Consider the following 6000-nt stretch of genomic DNA (forward strand, 5'->3'; position numbering starts at 1 on the left):
GATGGGGGAGGTACTGGAGCAAGACTGGGGGAGGCTGCACAGCCAAGGACAGGGCTTGCTTAAGGGAAAGCTTATCTGGCGCATCCAGCCTGCTACTTCTACTGTGGTTTCTCCCAGCTAAGAGCTCCTCTAGTTCACGGACCAGGGACTATTTGTCCACCAAGAGACTCATCCTAGGAGAAGGCACTGAGGCATTTTTCTATGCAAGCTGCAGGGGAACCCGGGGTGTTATGACCACTGTCTCAATCCTCTGGGTAACTTGTCTGAGCTGCACAGCATTGTTAATTCATCCAGTTAAAATCTTAAATGTGTCATTGGGCTGGGGAGACAAGGTAGCAGTGACCCTCATGGAACACCCAGCCTGGAGGGAGAGACTGACAAGTAAACAGCTATTACAGCCAGTGTGATGGGTTTGACAAGGGAGGCAGTATAGCGTGGACCTTGGCATCAAGTTCAAGTCCCAGGTCTGTCTGCTACTTAGCTATGTACTCATGGGCAAGTCAAGTCATCTCTTAGACCTCACCTATGAAGTTATCACAAGGATTTAACAGGCTAATAGATGTTAGCTAACATTTATGAAGCACTTACCATGTACTGGGCCCTTCTCATGTATTAATTTGGTTATTACAACCCTCCCATGAGATAGATGCTGTTCTTATCCCCATTTTACAGGTGATGAAACCGAGGCACAAGGAGAGGTTATGTCATTTGCCTATTTCACAGCCCTTTAAGTGATCAAGCCAGTCTTCAAATCCAAAAGTGTGGCCTCAAAGTTTGTACATTTAGCCACTATGTAATACGGCTTCAATCATTCAAGGGACCTTAGCACAATGCCTGGCACAAAATGAGCACAAGGGTAGAGCGAGTAGAGGGTCTATGGCAGCAGAGCGCAGGGGCATTTGGCTGGATTTCAGAGGAGCAGCCAGGAAAGGCTTCCTGTAGGAGGTGGTATCAAAGTCACGGGCATCTCTCTCCATATAAATATGAGTGAGTCAGGGACAAGTTTGGTTGGGAGGGAGATGAGTTTTCCAGACAGACATCACCACAGAGAAAATATTTGGGTGCTATATCCAGAATCCCAAACAGCGCCTTAAAGCTGGAGGTGTGAGGGGAGGGAGTGAGCAAGAACTTAAGGGGCCCTGCAAGCCTTGCTGAGTTAGGATTTTATCCTCAGCGTCTGAGGAGTTTGGGTCTGAAGCAAGGAGAGAGGGGGTCAGCTTTGCATTTTGAAAGCTCCCAGGCTGCAGCACACCTAGAGGCTTTGCATAGGGGGCTGGGTGTGACATTATCTGTTTCTTTGGGGTGAGACGGGGCATTCAGAGCAGGCGGAAGAGTGTACTGGTGCAAGTTAGAGCACCAGACCTGGTCGCTGAGCCTCCTGGGTTGTGTCTCCGGGCCCTAATTCTCCCTGCCTGGAGGACCTGGACCAAGCCACTTCCTGAGACTCCTTCTTCATTTGTGAATGGGATTCATAACTGCTGATCTTCCAGGGTTGTTGTGAGCATAAGGTGATAGCAGTGTAGTAGAAGCAGAGAACCTGGCATGTGAAGGGTGCATAGTGAAGGGTAACTATGATTTATTTCTGTGGTTCCCCCACAGCCTTTCTCCTAGATGACTGTCAGTTTTGGGGGGACAGACCCTAGGCATCATGCATCTGTCTAATATCATAGAACTCGATGCTCATTATTTTTCCTTTCTAGTTCTTTTTTATGCTCATATGCTTGGCTAGACCTGAGGCTTTGCTCAGCTGGCCCCTCTTGGCTGGAAATGCCCTTCCCACGCTGTTGCCCATCTCGGTCTGCACATACCTCATCCAGTCCTCACCTCCTCCAGGCAGCCTTTCCTGGTTACACTGTGCCCCCGGGGTCTCTGGGTCCCTGGTGATGTTTCAGCTCACTAAACCTTTTATGAGGACGATTCCACTTTGTTTTTTCAATTTCTACAATGAGCTCCAGGAGATGCCCCTTTACACACACATTTTTTTTTCCAGATTCCTCTAACTCCCAAAGCAGTCTGGCACAGAGCAGTCATAACAAATGCTTAAGAACTCAGGTTTTCAAACAGAGCTGGATTGAAACGCTGGCTCTGCTCCTTTTGCTGGACAAATCACTTACCTTTCTGTGCCTCAGTCTCTTCATCTGAAGAATGGGCGTGCAGCTACAGATGTGAACAAACCTAACTCCGTCTTTGTTTTCCCAGATTTCTTCCATCTTCAAGTTTTCACGCTGTGACCTGTGACCAACCTCACTGTGTATAGCAAACACATGAAAGCCTTCTAGTTGATGATTATCTGTGTTCCATAAAACATAGCCATAAATATTTTTGTTAGTAACAGAGGACTGGCATGACAACCGAGATAAATATCAAGCAAGGGATGGTATTGGTTATGACCATCCAAGACCACCGGGAGGTATGGTGCCTGGCACGTGCTGCATTCTTTGTCCCTTTGTCTTGTCAGTCATTAGTATCTAAGTTATTCTATTTTTTAAAAAATGTCCTGGCCCCCTGGCTGGCGTAGCTCAGTGGGCTGAGTGCGGGCTGCGAACCAAGGCATCGCAGGTTCGATTCCCAGTCAGGGCACAAGCCTGGGTTGCAGGCTATGGCCCCCAGCAACCGCACATTGATGTTTCTCTCTCTCTCTCTCTTTCTCCCTACCTTCCCTCTCTAAAAATAAATAAATAAAATCTTTAAAAAATATTTGAATTCCAAAATGTTCTTTTAAAAAATGTCCTGGCCATGTAGCTCAGTTGGTTGGAGCGTCATCACCAATCTGCCAAGGTTGCGGGTGGGTTCAATCCCCCATCAGGGCACATTCAAGAATCAATGAATGAATGAATGCATAAACAAGTGGAACAACAAATTAATGTTTCTCTCTCTAAAATAAAAAAATTTTAAAGTACCCTAACAGGGGTCTGGTAGTGGAGAATATTTTGTGCAGAATTGCTAGGCCGTCGGTCCGCTCCAACCCTCCAGCCCTGGAGGTAAATTACCCTATTATAGGTGTTTATAATCTTATGGAGTTGCTCGCATTGTTTTTGGTCTGAAGATACTTTTACCTCCTCATCAGACAATGGAGAAAATGATAGCACTTACCTAAGGAGGCTGTTGGAAGGACTGGATGTAATGATGTGTGTAAGAACACTTAGCACCTCGCTCAACAAATAGCAGCAATTCACGTATTATTATCCATCACCTACTGGTACAGTAAGTTAAAAACAAAGCCAGTGTTTAGTATGAAAAATGTATCTCAACAAAGCTGTTAAACACTACAAAGCATGCTACAAAATATTATGACATGTACATTTCCGGTTTCTGTGAGAGACTGACTGACTTATTTTTAGAGAGAGGGGGAAGGAAGGAAGAAAGAGAGGGAGAGAAACATCAATGTGTGAGAAATATAGATTGGTTGGCTCCCACACAGGTCCCAACTAGGGACCTGGCCTGCAACCCAGGTATGTGCCCTAGCTGGGAACTGAACCAGAGATCTTCAGTCCATAAACCGACGCCCAATCCACTGAGCCACACCAGCCAGGGCTATTTTTGTTTACATAAAATGCATAGAAAAATATTGTAAGGATTATAGTCTCATGATAACAAAAGTTATGTCTGGGTTTTAATTTTCTTTTTAAATTTCTACAATGAATATATACTACTTGTGTTATAAGAACAAAGGCATTCGCCAAAAAAGCAGTTTATGAAGCTGCTACTACCGCTTCCGTTGTTGGTATTGGTCCCATTAGACTGTAAGCCCCATCAGGGCAAGGACCTCTTCCGCCTGGCGGCCTGGCACAGAAAAGGCACTGAGTCAATATCGACCGAAAGGTGACTGGTCAGCGTGGGGGCTCCTCTGGCGCCCGCGCCTGCAGTACCGCTCTCTCCCTGTGGGTGGCAGGCTCCACATGTGCGGGCGCCGCCCACAAGGCTGGCTAGAGAGATGAGTCGTGCCAGCGACCTTCAACGTGGCTGTCTGGTCTCAGGATCCCTGAAGGAGGGAGGGCGGTGGAACTTGCGAGAGGAATACAGGGAGTCAGGCGGGACCTCCGGAACTCCTTGTTAAGGCCTTGCCTCTGGGACTTCTCCTGAAGCTTCCCTAGAATTGAAGAAGAGGAGAAAGCTTCTCTTCCTAGAAAATACACTCCCCCACCTTACTCCCCGCCCCCCTTCTCCTGCTACACATCCCCAGTAGGGAGCAGAGAGGAGTGACTGAAAGGCCATCTGGGCCTGGGAGACAAAGAGAGAGAGAGGCCGTTCTGAAAATATTTATCTTCATAACATAACTCACAGGGCAATGCACTTGGCAGTTGAAGAACCGCCCCCACCGGATTTGGGGACGGAGGTGTGTTAGCATCCCATTTTGCACAGGAGGGCCATTGTGGCTTAGCGGAGTGGTGCTCGTTTAGAGAGCCGGACCTCAGCTGAGTCTGATTCCAAATCCCTTCCCTTGACCCACCCTTGTATGTCAGCTGAGACCTCCTTGGAGGGTGTGCCCATCTGACTAACCATTATTAATTATTAATACTAATAGTACCTATTTAGCCTATCCTCATTGCAGTGCTGGCACTTGACATATATTATCTCATTTAAACCTTCCAGCACTGGCTGGCGTGGCTCAGCGGGCTGGGCGGTGTCCTGCCGAGGGTAAGGTTGCTGATTCAATCCCCCGGTCATGGTGCCTACAAGAAGGCAACCTATGTTTCTCTCTCACTTGGATGTTTTCCTCCCTCTCTTTCTCCCTTCCTCCCTCCCTTCACCTCTCTCAAAACAAAACCGAGAACAAACAAACAAAAAAAAACCATTTTATTGATGCGGAAACTGAGCCTCAGCAAGGCAATAATTGACGCAGCTAGAGACACGCCTGACAGAGCCAAGGTTCAAGTGCATGTTGAATGACCCCAAAGTCTTTGCTTAATTCAGTACATTTTTTTCATAATAGTTAAGTATTAAAGTATTGACTAGATAATACATCTATATGGTTTAAGTTACACACACCAAAAAAAAATTAAAGAAGGAAAAGCCCCCTAATCCCTATCCTCTGGCCGGCCAGTTTCACTCCAAAGGTTACCATCCTAGTTTTCTGCTGAACCTTCTACAGATATTTCTTACAGAGACGAACGCTTAACTTGCTGCCTCTCACACACTCACCACCGGTTTTCTAAAATACAGGAAGGACCAAGGTCTCCTCTCCTGGAGCTGAAGTCGTTTCTCCTCACTGACTCCTCGGCCTGGCACGTAGGGCCCCCCGGGGGCACCCCCCTCACTCCGTGTGTCGGCCTCACAGGCCTCCTCCAAACTCTGTGCCATGCCGTCGCCCTTCCAATCTCCTGGTCTCCAGCTTCTCTCCAACTCCTCCATCTACTGGGATCTCTCCCCTGTTGAGGCTCCCCAGCCAGCATCGACCCCTGCCCCCTCCCTGCCCCCAGAGGCCCAGCTGGCGTCTCTGTTTTAGCTCATTTTGTTGTACCACGCCAGGTGGATGGTGGTCTCCGTGCCAGGCTCTCCTGACTGCACTATTAATTTCAGGCATCTGTCGTCATTGGGTAGGTTGGCCTTATAATGGCGCCACCCAGTCCCCAAGCTAACAAACTAGGAGTCCGTTTTTCTCACTGTCTCCTCTTTCAGTCTCACATTCAATCAACCATCAAGTGGATTTTACCTTGAAACATCTGTGTAATCTTTTCCATCCCTGCTCAGTCGTGGCCACTATTCCCTCTCCCCTGGATGCCCGCAGTGGCCTCCGGGCTGGTCTCTCTCCTTACAGCTCCAGCCTATTCACACAGCAGCCAGGGTGGCCCTTCTCCAGCGCAGGTCTACCCTCCCACCACGCCTCTCTGCAAACCTTCAGTGGCTGTCTGCTCCCTTAGGATGAAACCCAGACGCCTTACTCGGACCCCCGAGGTCCTCAAGGACACAATCCCTGCCTGTCTCCACCATTTTCACTAAGGAAGCCTCATGCATCCTTTGAACTAGCCTTCTGTTTCTGAAATAGGTCAGGCCCCTTCC

This window comes from Phyllostomus hastatus, unplaced genomic scaffold (genome assembly GCF_019186645.2).
Source record: "Phyllostomus hastatus isolate PE091 unplaced genomic scaffold, TTU_PhHast_1.1 phas_contig_1162, whole genome shotgun sequence".
NCBI classification, from domain to species: Eukaryota; Metazoa; Chordata; class Mammalia; order Chiroptera; family Phyllostomidae; genus Phyllostomus; species Phyllostomus hastatus.